Raw genomic sequence first — 26,533 nt, forward strand, 5'->3', positions numbered from 1 at the left:
AATGCCAGACGCAACCTATGCACAAAAATGGAAATGTAACTCAAAAACATCTTTTTACTTTGACACTGCTATATAAAATGTTTGTTAAAATTGCAAATAGTCTTTATAATGCCTAGAAACTTTACCTAGTTTTTTTTAATGCAAGACATATTTATGGTGCTAGTACAGACCAAATAAAATTGGGATACAATACAAATTGTAATAATGACTATGACAAGTGGTATAAAAAGCCTGGCCTATTTTTATTATTGGTAATTTTTAGGAATTACCGATAGCAACCAATCACATCTCGACTCTCAATTTGGAGGGTAAAATAAAAGCTGCACAGGGTACTAATAACCTGGCTGCAAATTGGGAAAGTCAATGGTAGAGAAGGCTCTGGGTGTACTGGAAGACCATAGACTACAGAATAGCATGCAATGTCAGGCAGCTGCTTCTAAGGTCACCTGGATATTATTGTGTATTTAAACATGACATTCAGGCATGGACTTGCTGGGTAGGGTCAGGGGGGTACAACCCCACCTATAATATGCTTTATAATTTTGGGCACCGGTTCATGGAAAGCATGGTCTGGAGCTTAAAAAAAAAAAGGCATGCAACTAAACATTGGTGAAGAAACGTTTAAGGGGGATATGGGCAACTTATTTAAATGGGCACTGTCATCAACTTTTTGCTGTTGTTGATATGTTGTAGTACTTATGTACTACAACATATCTCTAATATACTTCTATACATTTTTTTGTGGTTGAATTATTTTATTTTGCTCTTTAAATCCGGCCACTGGGGTTCTCCCTACAAGTGGCCGGCTGCAGCCTGCTGTGATGTCATAGCTGAATTCGGACTGATCCCTGCCGGGCATTTGGTCCAAATGCGCTCACGCCCTGCCTGTCAATCAGACAGATGGGAGCCAGCGCTGTGAACGCCTGGGCTGTGTGCATTGGCTCACTGGCCTCTCGAGTCCGCCATCCCCGGCATGTACAGTCTGGAGGCAGGGCGCGCACTGAATCTCAATGCCGTGCTGATGCTCCAGGACTGTACACTGTATGGGTAAAGTCTGATCTGAGGTCTTATTTCACATATTAGATTTCGTTTTGGTCCCGGGTCTCGGCGGTGTAGAATAGCACGGCAGGTGGGCAATGCTCCTATACTCCTCTTCCCTGGATAACACTACACTGCTAAACAGGGAGGAGGAGAACCCGGAGCAGCCTGCCGTACTATTGGCCGCTCATTTATGCGTGCTCCCGACGGGAGCGCAGCATAGATGAGCTAAGGGTGAAAGTAAGCCCCCAGCAGGCATCAGTGACAAAAAGACATTTCTAAGGTAATAAAAAAAAATGTTTAAAGGCAGAGAGAGGGTTAGGGATAGGGATAGATGGGCAATAGGCAGGGACAGAAACATTTTTTTTTTTTGTTTTACATGGTGGAAGCTACTCTAAGTATAAAAACTATTCCAGGTAAAAACCCATTAGAAGACAAAAGGGCACTTCCTCAGCCTGGCGAAAAAGAGTTTAATTTCCAGAGGCGACAAGACTTCTTTGCCATAAGAACTGTGACTATGTGAAACAGTGCACCTCAGGGACTTGTATAGCAAAAAGAATTGAGGGCTTCGACAGACTTTGATACATTTGTAGAATAAAATAACAAAATGTATATGTAGAAGTATAGAATCCTTGTCTATGGTTTCCCCCTCCTTCATCCATCTTTTCCCTTATTGGTTGACCTTGATAGACATGTATCTTGAACTGTGCTCTGTAAGTGATAGGTCGCTATGGGTGTAAAAGCTTTTTCCCCTCTTAAACAGCCTTAATATTTGAGACTGAGATTCCCCTTTAAATGCGGGCGTCTGTCAGGTGCCTTCATAAAACAAACCTACTGACATCAAAAGGAAGTCCAATATGAATGATACGGACAATATTATAAAGAACATGGCAGCTTTGTGCTCTATAGTATTTCTGTTTAACTTAGACTGTTGTCCCCAACCTGGGATCTGTTCAGCTTTTGGGAAACTACAACACCCAACATGTCCTTACAGCAGCAGTCAGGGCATGGTGTGTGTTGTAGATTCGTAATAGCTAAAGAGCCACAGGTTGGAGACCCCTGGTCTAAGGGATCATGTCACACTAACCCCTTAGGACTTGTTTACACAGGTAAAATCTACAATAAAAAAAAAATTCTACCTCATAATCCACAGTGTGAATTTCTACTGCTCCTATTTTATTTTAAATGGGACCTTCCATACAGATTCACATGGAAAAGATCTATATCACTTCTATACAAGTAGACTTGTATTACAAGAATGTACAAGCAATCATGTGATCACTCCTGATGAAGTCACGTGATGACGATACGCGTGGAGGTTTGTCCCCAACTAGGGTTGCCACCTGACCGGTATTTTACTGGCACAGCCGGTAATTTGGCCACCCTGTCGGTATTTTTTATATAAAAATACCGGCAATGGAATGGACGATATTTATCCAACCAATCCTCCAACTCCCGGAATGTTGCACCATAGTGTTTTTCAACCATAGCGCCCTCCAGCTGTTGCAAAACTACAACTCCCAGCATGCCCGGACAGCCAACGGCTGTCCGGGCATGCTGGGAGTTGTAGTTTTGCAACAGCTGGAGGCACCCCTAGTTTGGAAACAATGGCCTATATTGTATACTACTATATTGTCCAACATGCTGGGAGTTGTAGTTTTCATCAGGGCCTGCGTTAGGGGGGGGCAACCAGGGCAGTTGCCCAGGGCCCCATCCAAAAAGCTTTAGGGCATTACTAACAATACTGCATATTGCGCAAAATCGAGATAAAATTGTGGAGATTTTGCCGCAATTTGCTCAAAGCCGTGATTTTACCACAATTTTGCACAAAATGCAGTATTGTTAGTATAGCCCTAAAGCTGTCCAGGCTGCAGAGAGTCCATGGACAGCACTAATAGACTTACTATGGACCTTCTAGGACCTGCGATGAATCCTATAGGCTAGGACTCCTGATGATGCCATTGCAGGTCTTGGAAGATCCATAGTAAGTCTGCCCTGTGTATATGCTCTGTGCAATGGATAAAAAAGAAGGTAATAAGGGAAAGTATAGGGGGGGGGGGGGTATTAAATATTCATTTACAGCACATATATTGCTGTAACCAGTATGGAACCACTGACAGATAGGTGAGGACACAGCTAATCTACAGACCCATAAGGTACTTTTTGCGCCATCTATTGTACTTTGTAATAACACCTTTCATTCTACCATAAAATGTATGGTGCAACCAAAAAAATATTTTGTGGGGAAATTGAAAAGAAAACCGCAATTTAGCACATTTTAGAGGATTATTTTTCATGCAGTGCACATTATGGTAAAACTGACAGGTTCTCTTTATTCTGTGGGTCCATACGGTTTAAATGTTCCCCATATTATATGCTTTTCTATTATTGTACTGCTTTTAAAAAACTCAGACTTTTTAACAAAAAAGTTTTTTTTTTAAATCGCCTTATTCTGACCCTATAAATGTTCTCATTTTTCCGTATACAGGGCTGCATAAGGGTTATTTTTTTTGCACCGAGATCTGTAGTACAGTAAGGAGCATGAAGGTGGGCATGATTACACAGTAAGGGGGACAAAAGGGGCAATGAGTGCTTTTACTGACGGGCAGCAGTTTTCAAAACTGGACAGCTGGAGGCACAAAACGGGTCTGGTCACCGGCGGATCCGCAGCGTGAAATACGCTGCAGATCCATTACGTTTGACCCTACCCTTATAGTATATGTGGGCCCATTGATTTCAACAGGATTCTGCAGCTGTGTACACGGCGGAATTTCCGCGCCAGATGTTTCATTTCATTTTTCGTGTCCACACAAAGAATGAACATGTTCATTCTTTGTGTGGAGTCCGCACTGAATGCATTGCCATCTATGAGACGGCGCATTCCTGTGCGGTCCTAGCGCCGGTGTCCCCCAGTTTGCGGAATATCCACATGGAGATTCTCCATGTGGACATTCTGTTGTGTGAACATAGCCTTATAGTATATGTGGGCGCTATTACTGATAGAGAGGATCACTGTTTGTTTATCTGTGTGCTGTGACTATTACAAGAACAAGGGGACAGTATTAGGTTAGGGCTACATGGCAAAAATGGGTCGCACAGCCAAAGATTGCCATGTTGTTCTCCTTGAATCGTGGTGAATCTCCGCTAATGTAAGTAAATGTGGTCACATAGAGAAATCCCTTCTTGCTCTTTAGGTGGTTTATTAAACCCTTAAAACAGCATCATAGAATGTATGGCTTTCTGCGACCCTGAGACCATACATTTCATGATGCCGTTTTGCGTTGCTTTTCTCTACGTGCGTCCTCTCTGTTGCTCCACGACATTTAAGGGTTAATCTAAAACCCTTTCATCATTGCACAGCTACACACTACCTACCCTACACCCCCCAAGCCACCACAATAATGTATATAGTAATAGCATGGAAAATAAATAGAAATAACAGTGCCATCGAGTCATTCACCTGCTGATAAGAAGCCATATCGCTACATGTGAATCATAAGTCTGGAACTCACTGCCTACAACCATATTCTCAGAAATTCGGATTCTGACAAGAAATGGCTCCAGGGCACGCACACAAGAACTGTCTGGTTACGGTCTCCGATAAGGACTACAACAAGCAGTCATTCTGTAGTTCACACCTGGTAGGCCGAAAAGTATTCACCCTTTCACATTCTTGATCTCTGACCTAAACATCAGCATATCCATATGAAAAGCATGTTAAGACCAAACTGTAAAGCAAGTAAAAGAGACCACACTGAGCTTTTATCTCCTCCTACATCAAGCGGATATAAATGATCTTCTATACGGGCAGCGGCGGAGATAATGTTATAAGGAGAGCTGGTCATGGCCTCATAAGTTAGGAATTTCAATGGAGGCAAGACATGGCGTACCCAGCATCCCTGTCTCTATGCCAGGTCCCACCTCCTTGCGCAAAGTCAGCAATTAACATATTAGCAATGTCCGCTAGTAACAGGTCTATTTCCCAAACCAGACCACAGATCCAGGTAAATTATACCTCACTTCAATCCGGTTCACCCACACTATAACCCCATGTATTGGGTTAAAGGGGTACTTCACTGCTCAGTGTTTGGAACAAGCCGATGCCGGGAGCTTGTGATGTCATAGCCCCCTCATGATGTCATGCCCCCCTCAATGCAAGTCTATGGGAGGGGGCGTGACAGCTGTGGCTATGGTGTCACGAGCTCCCGGCGCCAGCTCCAGCGTTCGGAACAGTTTCTTCCAAACGCCGAGCAGCTGAGTACCCCTTTAAGTGCAGGTGAACCGGTTGTCAGTTGAGCTTCAAAGATTTAGTGCCACTTGTATAAAGTTTTGACAAGTCGTCCAGACATGTGATCACACCGGATATCAGTCCTGAGACCTAATGAGAGTTATAGCTGGGTGAAACGTGAAGGAGCATGCCGATCTTACCGATACGGTCCATTAAAGTCTATGAAGGGCATCAGTTGGATCTCCTTCACACAACTTATTTTCTGGCTCAAAAAAATATGCCTTTGCTTTTTTATGCAGCTTGTGTGACTGTTATCTGATTACCATGTAGATTGTGAGATTATATATATATCTATATTATATTCTATACACATACACATATCCATCCATTAGCATATGTACAGAGATGTGTCTGGTAAGTCAGAAAGAGGCCACTAGCGCTGCAGAGCCCACTGGTCTGTTCGTAATATCCTATTCTAAGGATGGATTAAAGGGGTTATCCAGGAAAAAAAAAAATTATATATCAACTGGCTCCAGAAAGTTAAACAGATTTGTAAATTACTTCTATTAAAAAATCTTCATCCTTTCAGTACTTATGAGCTTCTGAAGTTGAGTTGTTCTTTTCTGTCTAAGTCCTCTCTGGTGACACGTGTCTCGGGAACCGCCCAGTTTAGAAGCAAATCCCCATAGCAAACCTCTTCTAAACTGGGCAGTTCCCGAGACAAGCAGAGATGTCAGCAGAGAGCACTGTTGCCAGACAGAAAACAACAACTCAACTTCAGCAGCTGATAATTATTGAAAGGATTAGGATTTTTTAATAGAAGTAATTTACAAATCTGTTTAACTTTCTGAAGCCAGTTGATATAAAAAAAAAGTTGGTACTTAGTGCACCAGGATGTACATTTACGTCCTGTGTAAGACCGCGAGCATCAGACCGGTGCTCGGGTCATACATGGCAGGTTCCAACTGCTAGCAGCAGCCGGGGACCCGCCGGTAATGGCCGATATCTGCGATCGCGCGGATGTCCTCCATTAACCCCTCAGATTCCGTGATCAGTACAGATCACGGCATCTGCGGCAGTGCGCATGTTAAAATAGATCGGTGGTGCTGCCGCGGGGATCCGATCATCTGTAATGGCAGACAGAGGTCCCCTCACTTGCCTCCATCCATCTCCCGGCATCTCCTGCTCTGGTCTGAGATGGAGCAGATGACCGATAATACTGATCAGTGCTGTGTCCTATACATAGCACTGAACAGTATTAGCAATCAAATGATTGCTATGGATAGTCCCCTATGGGGACATAAAAAGTGAAAAAAAAAGTAAAAAAATGTACAAATAAAAATGAAAAATCCCCTCCCCAATAAAAATGAAAAGTGTCAGTTTTTCCCATTTTACCCCCAAAAAGCGTAAATTTGTAAATGTCCGAACTACCAAAATATAATGTTAATGATCCCGTACAGTGAACGGCGTAAACATAAAAAAATCCAAAGATGCTGCTTTTTAGTCACATTTCATTCCAAAAATTTTTTATAAAAAATGATCCAAAAGTGTCATATATGCAAATGTGGTATCGATAAAAAGGACAGATGATGGCGCAAAAAAAATTAGCCCTCATACCGCCCTATTTACAGAAAAAGTTATAGGTGGTCAAAAGTTTTAGATTTTTTTTTAAGCGGTACAAAAATATAAAAGTATCTAGCCATGGGTATCATTTTAATCATATTGACCCACAGAATAAAGAACACATGGGATTTTTACCATAAAGTGTACAGCGTGAAAACGAAACCCTCCAAAATGTGCAAAATTGTGGTTTTCATTTAAATTTCCTCCCTTAAAAAATAATTTTTAGGGTTCGCCGCACATTTTATGGTAAAATGAGAGGTTTCGTTACAAAGTACAATTGGTCACGCAAAAAACAAGCCCTTATATGGGTCTGTAGATGGGAATATAAAAGAGTTATGGATTTTAGAAGGAGAGGAGGAAAAAAATTTAATTGGCCTGGTCCTTAAAGGGGTATTCCAGGCAAAACCTTTTTTATATATATATCAACTGGCTCCGGAAAGTTAAACAGATTGGTAAATTACTTCTATTAAAAAATCTTAATCCTTCCAATATTTATTAACTTCTGAAGCTGTGCATGATGGGAGAATATCCCTTGCATGATGGGAGAATATCCCCATAGGAACTGCACAGCTCCCGGGATGTGAGTCATCAGAGAGCAGTTAGACAGAAAACAACAACTCAACTTCAGAAGCTAATAACTATTGGAAGGATTAAGATTTTTTAATAGAAGTAGTTTACAAATCTGTTTAACTTTCCGGAGCCAGTTGATATCTAAAAAAAAATTTGGCCTGGAATACCCCTTTAAGGTTAAAATGGGCTTGGTCCTTAAGGGGTTAAAAAAATCTTAATCTTTCCAGTACTTAGCTGCTGTATACTACAGAGGAAATTCTTATCTTTTTGAATTTCCTTTCAGTCTGACCACAGTGCTCTCTGCTGACAACTCTGTCCATGTCAGGAACTGTCCAGAGCAGGAGAGGTTTGCTACGGGGATTTGTTCCTACCCTGGACAGTTCCCAAAATGGACAGAGGTGTCAGCAGAGAGCACTGTGGTCAGACAGAAAGGAAACACAAAAAGAAAAGAACCTCTGTAGTATACAGCAGCTGATAAGTACTGGAAGGATTAAGATTTATAAATAGAAGTTGTTTACAAATCTGTTTGATGTAAAAACATGTTTTCCAGTGGAGTACCCCTTTAATATAAAAGGTTCATAAACATTCTTTCTAGTTTACAAATTATTAGAAGAAAAAAAATAAAATTATATATATCAAAATTCCCATAACGGTTATATATATTTTTTCCAGTAAATGTAGTACATATAGAAATTGTATGCTCTACCTGTGTTTATAAAAATCGCTCCATTCTACCTAGGTGCGCATGCTCATGGTCTGATGCATCTCCGTACTCTCTGCCTGCTCCTTGTCCCCAGCATATAGACACAGAAAAACTGCAGCAGCGCCCCCCTCTCCACTATGCCTTTTACATACTTTAGAGATATTTTTGGGTACACAGATAAGTCTGAATGATTCTATGTACATAAGTTCTATAGTCCGGTACATGGCAGGAAATACAGACTTCACATGCGTTCTAGACGACCCCTCTCCTACTTTGTATACAAGTATATACATATATTGGATGGATCTAGAACATGTATTGTAGTCAGGAGCAAAGGATTAAGTCTTACAATTGGTTATGTCAGCTGCTACTTAATAATAATAATCATCATCATCATCATCATCATCATCATCATCATCATCATCATCATCATCATCATAATAATAATAATATTAGGCGGAAGTCTTACAATTGGTTAGGTCAGCCTGGTAAAAATTGTAGAGTACATTAAATATTTTTTTCACTGACTAAATGGTAAAAGAAAACATTTCCGAAAAGCCCGTGCACTTAGAAAGTTCTGTATGTAAGTGCTGATTCTAAGTACCTGCTGCAGAGAGGGCATGATGGAAACGACCTGAAAGGCGCAGACTACATAACCTTTATTGTCATAAAAGTGCTTTTACTTTCTCATAAATTTTACGCTTAGTAACACACAGTGCACCCAAAAAGCCATAAAAAATAAGCCATAGAATGCTGTATATCTTCCCAAACTACTTTTATAGAAGTATCACCCTCCTGATGCCCCCTACAACACCCAACCTGTGGGCAGGAGTTCTAGAGGTAAGTCCATAAATCACATACCAGACAAATCCATTGACACTTCTTTGGAACCAGGCTCTTAGTCTGCAAACATTAGTGTCTTCTGTGAAAAACCTTCAAAATAAGCGCACCCTTCCCAGCAGGCAGGACTGGCTTTAGGAAGTGAAGTATTAATCTTATAAAGGGCCAACAGGAACATCTACTCCCTCCCTGGAGGTGACACAACGCTCAAGCTATTGCTGTATACATCATTATAACAAACAAGATGGTGGAGTCAGACGCGGGTACTAAGACGGAGACCATGCTGTGACGTCTCAGCCTGAAACTGTGTACAGTCATGGGACAAATTGTACAATGACAGGGCCCCAAAACAAAAACAGCTTGTTGTGACGCAGTGTTTGGATCTACAGAACTTATATTATGACTTTAAATGCCACTAATGAAGAAGAAAAGGGGGAGGCACACCCCTATATGGAAAACAATGTAGGGAACTCGCTAATATAAGTGTGTACTATTCCGCGATCCTCCATTCAGCCAATGACTTCAATACACCTGCGAGGTGCAACGCATCCAGTATCAAGAAACCAAGCATAATGCAACAAAGAAGCGATACCATGCACTCACCGTGTGGTCTGCAAATTCAGTCCTGGAGGCTCAAGGTCCAAGAGATGAGAAAGAAGGTTTCCAGCGCAGGATGAAGTCAAACAGGAACTTTATTTAAAGATCACATGGATAACACACAAGGAACACCATGGTATGACTAAGGGTCCAGCTTGACCCGAAACGCGTTGGTGTTTCTTGTGTGCTATCCCTGTGATCTTTAAATAAAGTTCCTGTTGGACTTCATCCTGCACTGGAAACCTTCCTTTCTTGTACTGCTATTTGGACCGGCTAATTCGGGCGCAAGTGTGGGTATTCCGCTTTTGTCAAGGTCCAAGAGATGTCCATAGATGTCACCAAAGCACTCGGAGGCAATGCCAGCCGTTTCACGCGGTACTCCATGCTTATTCCGGCCTCAAGGCCGGAAGAAGCACGGAGTACCGTGTGAAACGGCCATCGGTGCCATCCATGGACATCTCCTGGACCTTGAGCCTCCAGGACGGAATTCACAGACCACATGGTGAGGGCACGGTATCGCTTCTTTGTTGCATTATATTATGACTTTAGGCCTAGTGGTGCAGATGACACCAGTGGAGAGCATCTTGTAGTCACAGAACTGTAATAAAGTTTTTGTCAGAGATGACAGTCCAGATTAGGTTTTTGTTTCAATGAAAATAGTTTCCATCCATCCAAAATCTTAAAAGGGTTATCCATAATTCAAAACACAGAACTGATTTCTTCCAAAAACTGCACCACACCTGTCTTCAGGTTGAGCGTGGTAGTGCAGCTCAATTCTATTGAAGTGCATAGAGCCAAGTTGTAATATCACACACAACCTGAGGACAGGTGTGGTGATATTTTGGAAGAGATTATTTATATATTTTACTATTCCTGGATAACCCCTTTAAGGGGGGGAGGTTACCCCTTCTTACAAAGTAATGGCAGACTTGAGGTAAAATGGCTCTTTGAGGTAAAATATTAAAAAAAGGATACCGCATTGTGACCTTTTTATTCTTAGAATTGGTAAGGGTTTATGTAAGAAAAACTTTAATACTTCGAATGGAAATAATGATGGAAACCTCTTTATTCTCAGGATAAAATTGGAGTTAGGAATATCCTTGTAATATGTTCAAATTGGACCAATTTAGGCCTGTGCCCCTCTACGGGCTGTACAAGAATAGATCAGGGAAACTATTTACATATAAATAAATAAATATTGCTGCTACTACATAATAATTATAATCATAATAATAATAATAATAATAATAGGCTTGTGCAAAGTGACAAATCATCAGCTGGCCATGACCTCCAAAAAAAACAACATCTACATTTTGGCCAACTTTTATGGGCAACTAACATCATTAACAGGTTTGACTAAGTTGCATATATCATCTATAACTATAAGGCGATGAGACAACTGCTAAAAAATGTATAGGTGTTCGGGGTGGGGGCAGGGGTTATCTTTGGAGTTCATGATTCCTATTCCCATCCCAAAAATTGCACTATTTTAGCAAGTATATGGAGTGGGCACTGATGACTACCTGTACCAAAAATCTGTTCAACAATGGGGCATGGCTTACAGAAAAGTGGGTGTGAGATCTTTAAGGGCACAATGCCTGAGTGTACCACTTAAAAGGGGTACTCTGGTGGGAAAAAAAATTCTATTCAACTGCTACCAGAAAGTTAAATTATTTCTCAAAAAAAAAAAAAAAAAAAATCTTAATCCTTCCAGTACTTAACTGCTGTATGCTCCACAGGAAGTTGAGTTGTTCTTTTCAGGCTGACCACAGTGCTCTCTGCTGACACATCTGTCTGTGTTAGGAACTGCCCAGAGCAGGAGAGGTTTGCTATGGGGATTTGCTTCTACTCTGGACAGTTTCTGACAGACAGGGCTGTCAGCAGAGAGCACTGTGGTCAGACAGAAAAGAACTATACAACTTCCTCTGGAACATATAGCTGCTGATAAGTACTGGGAGGATTAAAGGGGTACTCCGGTGAAAACCTTTTTTCTTTTAAATCAACTGGTGCCAGAAAGTTAAACAGATTTGTAAATTACTTCTATTAAAAAATCTTAATCCTTCCTGTACTTATTAGCTGCTGAATACTACAGAGGAAATACTTTTCTTTTCGGAATTCTCTCTGATGACATTACGAGCACAGTGCTCTTTGCTGACGTCATTATAATAATAATAATAATAATAACTCTTTATTTATTGTTGTCCTTAGTGGGATTTGAACCCAAGGCCCCAGCTCTGCAAGGCAGCAGTGCTAACCACTGAGCCACCATGCTGCCCTTAGCGTACATCTGCTATGCACGGTTGCTAAAATGGACAGAGAAGTCAGCAGAGAGCACTGTGCTCGTGATGTCATCAGTGTTCCAAAAAGAAAGGAATTTCCTCTGTAGCATTCAGCAGCTAATAAGTACTGGAAGGATTAAGATTTTTTTTAATAGAAGTAATTTACAAATATGTTTAACTTTCTGGCACCAGTTGATTTAAAAGAAAAAAGGTTTTCACCGAAGTACCCCTTCGGGGTGGAAAACATTTTTTTTTTTTTTATAATCAACTGCTGCCAGAAAGTTAAACAGAATTGTAAATGACTTCTAGTAAAAAAAAAAAAATCTTAACCGTTCCAGTACTTTTTAGCAGCTGTATGCTACAGAGGAAATGCTTTGTTTTTTTAATTTCTTTTTCGTCTTATCCACAGTGCTCTCTGCTGACACCTCTGTCTGTGTCAAGAACTGTCCAGAGTAGCATAGGTTTGCTATGGGGATTTTCTCCTGCTCTGGACAGTTCCTGATATGGGCATCAGGTGTCAGCAAAGAGCACTGTGGAAAAGACAAAAAAGAAATTCAAAAAGAAAAACATTTCCTCTGTAGCATACAGCTGCTAAAAAGTACTGGAAGGGTAAAGATTTTTTAATTAAAGTAATTTACAAATCTGTTTAACTTTCTGGCACAAGTTGATTTAAAAAAAATTGTTTTCCACCGGAGTACCCCTTTAACCTCTTAAAGGGGTACTCCGGTGGAAAGCTTTCTTTGTAAAACAACTGATGCCAGAAAGTTAAAAAGATTTGTAAATTACTTCAATAAAAAAAAAAAAAAAAAAAAATTATCCTTCCAGAGGAAATTATTGTCTTTTTGGAACACAGTGCTCTCTGCTGACATCATGAGCACAGTGCTTTCTGCTTACATCTCTGTCCATTTTAAGAACTGTCCAGAGTAGGAGAAAATCCCCATAGCAAACATGTGCTGCTCTGGACAGTTCCTAAAATGGACAGAGATGTCAGCAGAGAGCACTGTGTGCCAAAAAGAAAATAATTTCCTCTGTAGTATTCAGCAGCTAATAAGTACTGGATGGATTAAGATTTTTTTAATAGAAGTAATTTACAAATCTGTTTAACTTTCTGGTGTCAGTTGATTTATTTAAAAAAAAAAAAAAAGTTTTCCACCGGAGTACCCTTTTAAGGAGGCAGGGCGTACATGTACGCCCTGACCCCGCTCCCCTTCTATGACATAGGCTCAGGAGCTGACCCTGCGTCAGCTGCCAGGATTCCCGTCTAATGCCTGACCTTACTGCCCGCGGTGATGCCCGGCCTTAACCCCTTAGATGCCACGATCAAAGTTGATCACGGCGTCTAAAATAATTATTTTTTGTTTCGCCGTAGATTTTGCGGTTAAATGACTGATATCATTACAAAGTAAAATTGGTAGCGCAAAAAACAAGCCCTCATATAGGTCTGTTCGCAGAGTCCTTAAGGGGTTAAGGTTCAAACAGACTAGATTATCAGATTAGAATTTGGACACATTCTTAGACTGTTTAGTCTAGGTTTACACTGTCTAAGAATTAGTTAATCAAAAACTATCTCCCCATTGTATTCCTAGGGACCGCAGCTATAGGACAGGTGACTGTCCGCTATTGAAGTACAAACTGTAGTCCAAAGCAAATAGACCTAGTTGAATACAATCTTGTGATCTGCAGCTTTCAAATCAATTAGTAATGCTGCATAAAGTCTCAATGTAGCCGGAGGCTAAGTCGACCTCTTCTATAGTTTTCACATTTGAACAATTTAGTAAAATACCTAAATTATCAAGTTGGTGCCGCTGCGGGAACTTTTCTCCTTTGAAGTTCTAATGACTTCATAGACCTCTAGACTCGACAGCAGTGTTCCCCAGCCAGTGTTCCTCCAGCTGTAGCAAAACTACAACTCTCAGCATGCCCGGACAGCCAGAGGCTGTCCGGGCATGCTGGTAGTTGTAGTTTTGCAACAGCTGGAGACACCTTGGTTGGTGAATACTGCACTACAGTAGTAAAACTAACAGGTATGACAGAGAAGCAACACTGTGTGTGGACAGCTCTCTCGCTCGTGTTTCCAGCCCCAGCGCACGGGCTAGCCGGCAGCATCCCCGGACCGGATCAACAGTATAACAAAGGAATGTCCAGCGCCAAGTGTGGTAAAACGACAGATACATTATTGTAGGATCAGCGCATACAAACTTGCATCAGGAGCCGACGCGTTTCGGACCGTTACAGGTCCTTAGTCATGGCATAACACACAGGATAAAATCCAAACTTTAAATACTTTCTTAGGAACATCACATGTATCATGACATCACACTTAATAAAGACATGTGGAAAACATGGAAATGGAACAATGGATGTGTATGTAGACATGAATTCAGGCAGAAAAAACCCACACAAAAAATGTATGCAATCATATAGCAGCCCTACACAAAGTAATAAAACAAAAAATTTTATTCTGGGTTTTTTCTGCCTTAATTCATGTCTACATACACATCCATTGTTCCATTTCCATGTTTTCCACATAAGTGTGATGTCTTGATACATGTGATGTTCCTAAAAAGTATTTAAAGTTTGGATTTTATCCTGTGTGTTATGCCATGACTAAGGACCTGTAACGGTCCGAAATGCGTCGGCTCCTGCTTGATGCAAGTTTGTATACGCTGATCCTACAATAAAGTACCTGTCGTTTTACCACACTTGGCGCTGGACATTCCTTTGTTAAACAGGTATGACAACCCATATCAGGTACAGACAAAGAGGGAGATTTATCAAAACCTGTCCAGAGGAAAAGTTGCTGAGTTGCCCATAGCAACCAATCAGATCGCTTCTTTCATTTTGCAGAGGCCTTGTTAAAAATGAAAGAAGTGATTGGTTGCTATGGGCAACTAGGCAACTTTTCCTCTGGACAGGTTTTGATAAGTGTGCACTGTATTCTGAAAATCATCATCCATCATATATCCCCGCCAAGAAACTAATATGTATACGGTATCAGTGTATATGTTGGCCTAATGATCTGCCATTTCTTTTCTATACTCTTGGCTGCATTTTAAAGTCCATGCTATTAAGGCAGAAAGTTTCAGAGAAATCATAGTCTAAAAAAATCCCCTGGGGCTCGGGTAAGTAACTCGGGTAAGTAGTCAATGGGGCTAGGTGGGGGTGCTTTCCCCTCCTGCTGGACCTGAGTGACGTATGTCATCCTAGGAAGAGATGCATCACTTAGGGCCAGTGGGGCGGAGAGCAGTCTTCAGGAACCGCCTCATTGACTACTTACCCGGGTCCAGGTGGCTTTTTTTTTTTTAGGTATAAATTTCTCTGAAATGCGCATGGATGTCAGAGTAAATTATGGTATTCATGGCCCTGCTCCCATTTCATACTACCTGTGGCTTGGGCAGCATAAAACAGGTAATAGGCAGTAGGGATCCCTTTAAGCCATTAAAGGGGTACTCCGGTGAAAAACTATATATATATATATTTTTTTAAAACAACTGGTGCCAGAACGTTAAACAGATTTGTAAATTACTTCTAATAAAAAATCTTAATCCTTCCAGTACTTATCAGCTGCTGTATACTATAGAGACATTTTTTTTGTTTTCTGTCTAACCACAGTGCTCTCTGCTGACACCTGTCTGTCTGTCTCAGGAACTGTAAGGAGCAGGAGAGGTTTGCTATGGGGATTTGCTCCTGCTCTGGACAGTTCCTGACATGGAATGAGGTGTCAGCAGAGATCAATGTGGTCAGACAGAAAGGAAATTCAAAAAGAAAAAGAAAAAACTCTCTCTGTAGTATACAGCAGCTGATAAGTACTGGAAGTAATTTACCAATCTGTTTAACTTTCTAGCACCAGTTCATTTAAAGAAAAAGTTTTTCACCGGAGTACCCCTTTAAAATGGACTCTTCCTCCATATCCGTCTGTCATCTACTCTGTTTCATTTATTGTATTTGTTGTTTGTTTTCATGATATCTATTTTAACCCCTTGTCATACGTACAGCGCCAAGAGAAAAAAAAACACGCTTCAAAAATAAATAGAACATGCTGTTATTATTTTAGACTGACTATGCACATCAGCATCTTGCTATCTTTTAGAATTGTATTTCTAATTTCCTGACCCCAGCCAGGCCACTATATAAGTTGATCAGAAAATAGCCAGTAGCCTAAAGTGCCACCGATGCATTGTGCGCACTCCGTATACACACAACACATAAATATATTATTTAGGACAAGTGAAGAGACGGCAGCTTTCAGATGAGTTTCTATATCAACCTAGAAGCCTTCCGTGCTTGTTTGAGGCTCCTTGGTTACCAGATTGGTCGGTGGTCTCTCTGAATGCCCGGCATGGCTAGAAGAATTATAGACCACTCTCCAAGTGAATGTGAATGGGGGTTAATTGCTCTTTATGGGATATTTCTTGCTCTTTTGCACATGACTGAGCAAGTCTTTTGCCAAATTCACTAAAGCACCATATAATATGGGCAGCTGGGTGTAACAGAAGAGGAGCTGTAATGTCTCCCATCCCAGCTTTGTTTTAGGTTCAGAAAAGAAACCCTGCAGTTTTTGTCTAAGTGTTAAAGGGTAAATGTATTGTGCTATTGTACTCCTTATGGTAAATAAAAAATATTTCTAATATACTTTGTTTAAAAAAAAAATGAAGTTTTCAATGTTTTATTTGTGCTTAAAAAAGCTCAAGAGCACATTTCCCCCCAACTCATACACAGACTTTGGACCAAAGTCCAAACACAGGAAGTGCCGCCTGGAGTGCTGAGGGGGGTGTGTCCAGCCTCATCCAATCATAGCTCCTCTCACACATAACTGCCATATGCTGTTGGCTGGACACCCCCATCCCCCTCCTCAGCACTCCAGGCTGCACTTCCTGCGTTTGGACCTCGGTCCTAAGTCTGTGTATAAGAGGGGGAAAATGTGCTCTTGAGCTTTTTTAAGCACAAATAAAACATAGAAATCTTCATTTTTTTTAAAAACAAAGAATATTAGAAATATGTTTTATTTACCATAAGGAGTGAAATAGCAAAAACTAGTTTGAATGAGAGTGCCCATTTAAGGTTACATGTAAATCCTACTTGTTGTACTCTATAGTCTAGACCCAAACAATAATACTGCACTTTCCTAATAAGGAAAATATGTAATACCACAAAAAAAATAAAAACAGTTATTAAAAGGGGATGCCGACAATTTCCGTTGTTGGGAATTGGGGGGAGGGGGGTGTTCCTGTAGGCTTCTGTCTGCCCTTCTGGCTTTCATTAATAGATCTCTCCCTATACTCACCAGTATACTCAGTAGTATATATACTCTCTCCCTATACAGAAGAAGATCGCTAGTGAGGCAGAGGGAAGCCAATGGGGTCTGTCCCAATGACTTATCGTTAAAGCAGCATGAAAGTGATGACATCTTCTCTTTAAAACAATAAGCTGATCAGAGGGTTGTCCCACTGAAGAAACATCTGCATTAAGAAGTCATCTGCAGTAATCTGTAAGGGCAACCTGGCAGCAACTATACAGTTCCTATAAAAATTAACTATAATATACGTACATGACAGGTCCACCAGATGGTCTTGGTAACTGTTCTCTGGTCTGGCAAATATGGGTCTTGAATGCAATACCCCAATCTATTAGGCGAAACTAAGAGAGACTCCCATGGTGAAGCCACCATCTGTGGGTAAACTTCTGTCTGCATTCAGTGGCCAATGGCCGGGCGGTCCTTTGCACAAAGGATACCACTGGATCTTAGTGGCGTTTATGGGGCCAATCTGGTTTCTGTTTGTGTTTGTTTTGTTTTTTTTGTTTTAGTTTTTTATCTGCTTAGATCATGCAAAAACAGCTTGCAGCATTATTTTTCTCCTCTCCCGCGTTTTGAACAGATACTGAACAGAGCTCCAACACAGCAGTGAATTTAGCCTTAGGCTTAACTTCTGAACAGGGCATGTGAATATGGGTTTTCTAATCCAGATAATCCCTTTAAATACACTGACAATTTAGGTAAAAGGTGTTGAGTGTTTTTGTTTTTTATTCCTCCTTAGGAGCACATTTGTATGTTTTGTCACATAACTGAGGAGAAATGTCAAGGACAGAGCAGACCATAGATACAGAGAGGCTTGCACTGCCTAAACAGGCGAAGAATAAAGTCAGGTTTGGACTGACTGGATGCTGGAGTCGGCGTCGGCAGCTCGTGACGTCATAGCCCCGCCCCTCATGCCGTCACACCCTGCCCTTTCAATGCAAGTCTATGGGAGGGGACGTGACATCCATCACACCCCCTCCCATAGACTTGCATTGAGGGGGGCGGGGTGTGACGCCATGAGGGCGCGGGGCTATGAAGTCACAAGCTCCCTACTCCAGCGTTCGGAACTGTTTTTTCCAAACGCTGAGCAGCGGAGTACCCCTTTAAGTGTTCAATGAAATTATAAGTGGATGAGCAAATGATCTGTATAGATGGAGGGTGACCCCATAATAATTTCCCCTGGTTAGGCCATGGAACCCTTGTCCAACACTTCGAGTAGTTCACTGGCAATATAGCAGATAGAGGAAATTGACCTTGACCTTTACCTAAGTAACCCCCTTTCTATTCTTGTTCAAGTTATGCAGAGTGCTGAGTGCGAGAATTATAACAAGAGGTAAGAAACAGTCTTAATTATTTTCCTAAGGGTAAATGCGCATGTACAGCACAGTCTATAGTGATAGCAAATCTCATCCACATGCTGCAGAATTTTTCCACATGGAAAGTGGCCCTGTGGTACAACATTTTACATACACAGTATATTAATTTCTGTTGTGGATGTTAAGGGTGCGTTCACATGTGGATTTGTTTGCAAACTCGCAGCTCCAGAAAATTGCCAAAAATCTGCCGTGGACAGCCCACAGAGGGCCCATCCCCATTCAAACTCGCAACGGCAAACATGCTGCAAGTTTGCAAACAAATCCACCCATGTAACCGCACCCTCACAGTAGATTTTATCCTCTTTATGTTTTGAGTGGTAAAATCCACAGTGGAATCAGCTGCAAAAACGTCATCTTCTGTATTTCGCTGCAGATCTCAATAGGAAAAAATATACCACATGTGCACCTACCCTACGAGTTACTCGTGGATAGGAAGGGGTTTTTGTCAAAGTGCCCCTGTCATTTGCAAAAGCTTTTCACTTGTCAAAAATTTTGATTGGTCAGGTTTTGGATGTTCAGACCACCACCAATCATCAGAACTAGCCAGGAGAGTCCACTTGGGGAGTGAAGTATACAGCCACATGCTTCTGCTCACTCATTCTAATGATTAGTGGGGGTCTTAGTACTAAGACCCCAACCAATCAAAACTTTTGACATGGCTCTGATGACATGTCAAAAGTTTTTTCAAATGACCGGTGTGCTTTAAATTAACCTTGACGTAAAAATTTACTTTAAGAATAAATTATAAATATATATCAGATAATAGCATAGAAGAAACAGGTACCCACGCTCACCACTAAGCTGCTGTAGCTCTGTTCTTCTGGCATATGTAGATGATCTGGTGTCAGACTCGTAGCAGGGCGCTCAGAAGCGAGGCAATTGCCGGCGAAGTTTCGCGCTGATTGAGCTTCTTCAGGCCTCGACTGCCGGCGAAGTTTTGCGCTGATTGCGCTTCTTCCGGCCTCGTGGCCAGAAGAAGCGCAATCAGCGTGAAACTTCGCCGGCAGTTGCCTCGCTTCTGAGTGCCCTGCTACGAGTCCGACACCGGATGTTCTACATATGCCAGAAGAGTCGAGCTACAGCAGCTACCTGTTCTTCTATGCTATTATCTGTTATGTGACTTTGGGCTTCTTGGTCCCCAGCACCCCCGAACTCACAGGCACGAGGACCCCGATCTACCGCAGTGACTGGCCGTTATCTACAGCATTCAATACACAGTAACCACATAGTTTATATCTAGGTCTAAGTGCCCTCATCTATTGTCTAATATTTATATTATATATATATATATATATATATATATATATGGTAGCCCTTGGGGGGGTGGATGGTAGTTGGGGTGTTTCGGTAGATGAGGGGTTAAGGTTAACCCCATAGTTCGTGACGCCAGGCTGAGGGCTAGTAAGCTGAGTTAATTCTCCGGCCTATCGCCGCCCTTCCCAGTAACAATCGGTGCATGCATAAAATGGCTGAAGGTCCACAAGGTAGTTGAACTTGGATAACTTTACTTAAATGCTTGCGGTACATCCAATGAACAGTAACAGTCTCAGGAATACAGTCTCTATATAGTTCAATGACTGACAGTTGTTGCGGACCTTGACTTCTGATATAGTCTGAGAATTTAGGGTAATTATTGCAGATCCGTCGGGATTTAGGGGATAGATAAGGTCCGGTGATATTGCAGAGTGCGTAGGGATTGATACACTCACGATTCTGAATCGATCAGCCGTTGCCGCAAGGCTCGGGCCTAACTCACTGCGGAAGACAGCTGCGCAGATCCTGCTCGTTTGACAGCCCGGGAACAAGAGAGAGAATCATGGCCGCCGCTCCCTTATATGGGCAGGGGCAGGGCTGCCTTTTACTGGTCCAAGCAACTGTCACTCCCCGTCACAGGGAGTGATGGGTGAAATACGTCACAGGGACCTCCAAAGGTCCTCAAGCACAAAAACCATAGAGTTTACCTGACCACGTGACCCGCAGGTCCTGCTACACTCCGTACAAGTAATTAACACTTTATATACATTTATACAATCCTTTATATATAAATTCTAAATAATTACTAGATAACTAATACCTAGATGAGAGGTGACTAGGGGTGGACTAGACAATAAGGACCCCCACGTCCTAGGGACTCTGGCTATGGGGACCTATACACACAGGTACCGGATAGGATGCAGTACCGGGATACCACACATTATATATATATTATATATATATATATATTTTGTGAAAAGACAGGTAACTGGGTACATACAGATACGCAAGATTTTTATTTACTGTAGTCATAGAAATAGCTCAATACATTGCACAATGTCTGGTAATTTCCCACATCATCTCATGTTTTTGTTCACCAAGAAGATGACTAAACGGGTTTTACTGATCTCTACTACTGTTTGGTGCTGAATCAGCTAGAATGTTTTTTTTCGAAATGGCTACTAATGCACTAGTCACTGACCAAACCAGTTAGACAGCCTTAGCCCCAAACACAAGGGACTAACAGATCACAGACCAGGTACATAACCAGAAGTCTTGTTTTTTGCAGAAGCCATGATAAAACAGATACAATTTTTTGTACATGTGAAATCCAGGACATAAAAGTGTCCCCAAGGTTTCCTAAACTCCTAAATGGATAACTAGATATTTGATGGGGGTGGTGTAGCCCCATAGCATGGCATAAAGGACATTTATAGCAGTGTCCCATGGAGAACCCTGGTGGGTTGTCATCTAGTTAATACTTTATTTTGGTACTCTCTAGTGAAGAGTACCAAGAAGAGAGAAGGGGTCAAGTCTCTCTGCCTGTGAAGAGTTGGCCTTAACAGTCTTTAACTTGGGGCAATTATTAGCCAAATGACTATAGGAAGTGGCAACTGACCCTTGTGACCAGTGATCAGCCGGAACTTGTTTTTCAGCTGATCTTATCCTTTCTGCAGTCCTAAAAGTTGTTAATCCTCCACAGATCACCTTGTGCTGACAAAAAAATTTGCGGCCAACAATGATGAAAGCAAAGGGCCCCACCAACGATCCATCGGTCACTTATAAGGCCTTGTCTGCATTTTAATTCCGTCATGTAAAGGCTCAATGAAAAATCTTCTCAGACAGTATAGGGCCATGATCTGCTCGTACATTGTGGAGACTATTTTTGCTGATGGTGCTACTTTACTTTCATTCATGACCGACTTCTCTCCTAAAACAGTTGTTCATTGTAAAATTTCACACGATGAACAATTGTTTTGGTTAAAATAATCTATTTTCATCCACTTTTTTTTTTTTTTTTAAAGTAGACATACACATTAATAGACGAGATTAAACTGTGTGTTGTAGTCCATTGCAGTCTCCATTGAAGTCTAAATTAATGGTGTATGAATCTGAGAGAACTGTTGGACAGTAAGGGACTCGCATACAGTTCCTGCTCTGCCGTCTAGAGCCACCCCTGGTAAGGTGTGCCGTCTTCCGCTGTTTAAAAAATGCATCATGTTGTAGTCACTGAATGCTGCAGACGCTGACATATTTTTCATGGGTGCGTCCTATGCTTCATATCATAAAGTTGTAATTCAAATCATGCAATAGACATGACCCATGCTGGGAACGATACATGCCGTAACAGATTAGGATTTTCTTTCAGTTATCTCACTTAGAAACATGAGGTCAAACCAGATAAATTACTAATGATTGTTACATAGAAAGCAAAGTCACTCACTGGAAAGCAAAAAAACAAACAAACAAAAAAGCAGATTAACCCCTTAAGGACGCAGAGTTTTTCAGTTTTTGCATTTTCATTTTTTCCTCATCACCTTCTAAAAATCATAATACTTTCAATTTTGCACATAAAATTCCATATGATGGCTTATTTCTTGCGCCACCAATTCTACTTTGCAGTGACCTTAGTCATTTCACCCAAAAATCCACGGCGAAATGGAAAAAAAATTGAAGAAAAAAAAATGTCATTTTGTAACTTTTGGGGCTTCCGCTTCTACGTAGTACATTTTTTGGTAAAAATGACACCTTATCTTTATTCTGTAGGTCCATACGATTAAAATGATACCCTACTTATGTAGGTTTGATTTTGTCGTACTTCGGAAAAAAACATAACTACATGCAGGAAAATGTATATGTTAGAAATTCTCATCTTCTAACCCCTATAACTTTTTTATTTTTCTGCGTATGGGCCGGTATGAGAGCTCATTTTTTGCGCCGTGTTCTGAAGTTTTTATTGGTATTGTATTGATTGGACTTTTTGATCGCTTTTTAAACATTTTTTCATGATATAAAAAGGGACCAAAAATACACTATTTTGGACTTTGGAATTTTTTTGCGCGTACGCCATTGACTGTGCGATTTAATTAACGATATATTTTTATAGCTCGGACATTTCCGCACGTGGCAATACCACATATGTTTATTTTTATTTACAGGTTTTTTTTTTTTATGGGAAAAGGGGGGTGATTCAAACTTTTATTAGGGAAGGGGTTAAATGACCTTTGTTAACTTATTTTTTAACTTTTTTTTGTAGTGTTATAGCTCCCATAGGGACCTATAACACTGCACACACTGATACCCTATGCTGATCCCTGCAGAGCCATAGCTTTGCACGGATCAGTGAGATAGGGGGCTCGATTGCTCAAGCCTGTAGCTCAGGCTTGGAGCAATCAATCGACGATCGGACGCCACGGAGACAGGTAAGGAGATTTTATCGCGATGTCCCCATCAGCCCGACTGAGCTGCCGGGAAGTGTTTACTTTCGCTTTCAGACGCGGCGGTCAACTTTGATTGCCGCTTCTGAAGGGTTAACAGCGCGCGGCACAACGATCGATGCTGCGCGCTGTTAACCCTTCAATGATCGATGCCACGGCGTGACCCCATTTTAAACACCGGGACCGGGCGTAGGGCGTACAGGTACGCCCTACGTCCTTAAGAGGTTATGTCTATAACCAGGGGTCAAGTCCTGGGGAAAAAAGTGTGGGAACTCACCCATGATTTTCACTCAAGGGCTAGTCCTGCAGGACTCCTGCTAATGGGAACAGTGTTCCTGCTCTGGAAAAAGTGCAGGAACTCAGTTCCTGTGCGTTCCTGCAGGACTTGAGCTCTGTCTATAACCAAAATTAAAACACAGAATAAAACAGGCTGGATGGGGTCCTCCAGGAAGGCACGACCTGCACTTTCCCTGGACAGCTCTAAGCTGTAGTACAAGTGACAATCACAAGTACAGCCCGTGTCTTGATAGGCATTTAATCATGCTGAGCAGTAGGTGCTTGCTGCTTGTCAAAATGACCATTGGGGCAGACACATGGGGTATCAAGGCTTTTTTTATCCCAGCCCAAGGAGCCCCTACACCACAATTGTGTTGTGTTGGACACCCCCTTTAAATTCAAACATAATCGAACATACATTGATAACCACTGATCACACACTGATGGCCTATCTGTCCCCTACTGGTCAACATAGAAAATGACCCCGTCCAGTTTATTCTGTTTTACAAGCCATGGACATTACTAGTCTTTATTTGCTTTCTAATCAGTGATGCTGCATTCTATGCAACAGTCATTAGTAATGAATTGTATCTGGTTTGACCTTGACGGGCAGTAACAGTGACCCACCATGGCCAGTGACTGGCTGAGCAGAATGTCCAGCGCATTAGTGGGAAAGTAGGAAGTGATACTCAGATTGGACCTGGCACCAGGGCAGAGGAGTATTGTTTAGTTTTAGTTTGTGTGTGACCTCAGACAACCCCTTTAAGCCCAACCATTTCTACCCAAAGACCCCTTTCATGCAAAATACCATTAAACCGGATTGCAAATAATCAACATATTGAAAAATCCCTTTAAAAAGGGAATCTGTCAACCCATGTGCATGCTATAGGCTGGCAGCTAATGGGGCGATAAAACTGATGTTACATTTTTATAAAACTATTGGCCTTTTCATAATTTGTAAAATAAAGATTTACTCCAGGATGAAGAGTCAAGGAGGTAGGGCAGAGCTGCCTCCTATTTGACCCTTTCTCCCCGATTGATATACAGGGCTCAGCTCACAGCACTAAGCCTGCTCTGTACATACTAACTAGGTGCACATGTACATATGTGAACATAGCCTTAAAATGCTCTTCCAGTGCATAGATATATTAGTGCACAGATACAGGAACTGTAAGAAAAGTCTTCAAAATAAAGCACAGGATAACCATGACTAAGTAATGCAGCATCTGGCTCTCATCTACGGGGTTTCCATGACCTTACAGTAATTTCATATGTTATTTCAGGGCACAGTTCTATAATATTGTAAGAACATTGCAGTGATATATGTCCCTTAAGTCTGCATTCTACACAATGAAACCTGATCTGTGTCTGTGAAGTCTGTACAATACGGCTCAACAATTCCCATAAAGCTATGCAAAAGAATCGGGGTGGAAGGTGGCTTTGGAAAGATTTATTTTTACATATACAAATATAAAGTAGGACAACAAAGGAAACTATCCAGAAAGAAAAGTGCATGAATATAAAATGGATACAGAAGATGCTAAAAATATATATGGAAAAATAATAATGTAGTGTATTCATTAAGACAAATCTATTGTCATTTGCATACAGACTGACAGTAGATATCTCCAGATATGTACTGAAAAAATTGCTGCAGCATATAGCATTGCTTACTTGTCTGCCTCAGTTCTGAAATCACCAATATCTATTTGTTTTGGAGATCTTAGTCCTGTACTTCTGGTTGTGCAGTTGCTCAGTACTACAAGTCCCAGAATGCATTGATTTTCCCTTAGCTCTTCCTCACAGTCCTCCCACCCTACATATTTTCCTGCCAGTTCCCCGCCCAGAGCTTTTGCAGAACATCTCATTTCACAAAAGAAGATCACACAGTGAGGTTGCAGCACCTACTATTCATACCATCTGCTCCTCTGCCTGTGGCATTGTTCAGCACAATGCAGCATGCTGTTAACACACCTCATTCTTCCCTAAATGCCCCAATAAAGATATATAGGTGTATATGACAGGAAGATAGTGATATGGGGGCTGGTCAGAGGTAATGACATCACTTAGGGGGTGGGGCTAGAGCTCCAAGACCAGATCCAGCCACAGCTTCTGAGACAGAATATAATGTGTTGTCTTGGAAGAGGTGTAGGAGCTGGAGACCATACTACATTAGATAGTTATATATCTAAAGAGATCCACTATACTCACCTCCCGTAGCCATGCCTGACCTATAATAATAAGAAGGAGGAGATCGGAGGGATCTGTGCTGACATAGCGGTGCTCAGAGAGAGATACCGTCAAGTGAACCAAAGAGCTTAATTGGATATTAAAAAAAAAACAATTTTTTTTGCACAACAACACATCATGTGTAAATACAGCCAAACATTCATGTGTAAGGGCATGCCATTTGAACATATTCAGACCCTTTTACTTTTTTTTCACATTTTGTTACGTTGAGGCCTTATGTAAAATCAATAAAAGTATTCCACCATCAATCTGCACTCAATACCCCATATTTAGAGACAGGAGTGTGTGGAGGCACCGATCTGGGTGCAAAAAACATTCTGTTCCTAAGAGCACAATTGCTTCCATAATTCTTTAATGGAAAAGGTTTGGCACTACCAGGACTCTTCCTACAGCTGGCCACCCCACCAAATTAAAGGGGTACTCGGAACATTTTGTTCTGAATGCTTGTAGCGGGCGGGGGGGGGATCTGCTGGGGTTCGGGACGTCATGACCACACCCCTCGTGACATCACGCCACGCCCCCTCAATGCAAGTCTATGGGAGGGGTGTGACGACCACCACGCCCCCACCCATAGACTTGCATTGAGGGGGCGTGAAGAGATGCCACGAGAGGAGTCCTCATAACGTCACGACCCCTGCCTCTGGCACCCAGCATTCTAAGCCAACCCTGGGTTCTGCACAGAGTTTGCGGGGGGGGGGGGGGGTCCCAGCTGCGGAACCCCCATGATCAGACATCTTATCTCCTATCCTTTGGATAGGGGATAAAA

General features: G+C 41.6%; 1 protein-coding gene across 7 annotated transcripts in view; it reads right to left on the minus strand.

Annotated features, from left to right (window-relative positions):
* The window catches only part of PKP3 (plakophilin 3), a 161,563-nt gene that overhangs the window by 12,890 nt on the left and 122,140 nt on the right, over window positions 1-26,533 (minus strand). The window lies entirely within an intron of this gene.

The sequence above is a fragment of the Hyla sarda genome, chromosome 6, assembly GCF_029499605.1.
Source record: "Hyla sarda isolate aHylSar1 chromosome 6, aHylSar1.hap1, whole genome shotgun sequence".
In the NCBI taxonomy this organism is placed as follows: Eukaryota; Metazoa; Chordata; class Amphibia; order Anura; family Hylidae; genus Hyla; species Hyla sarda.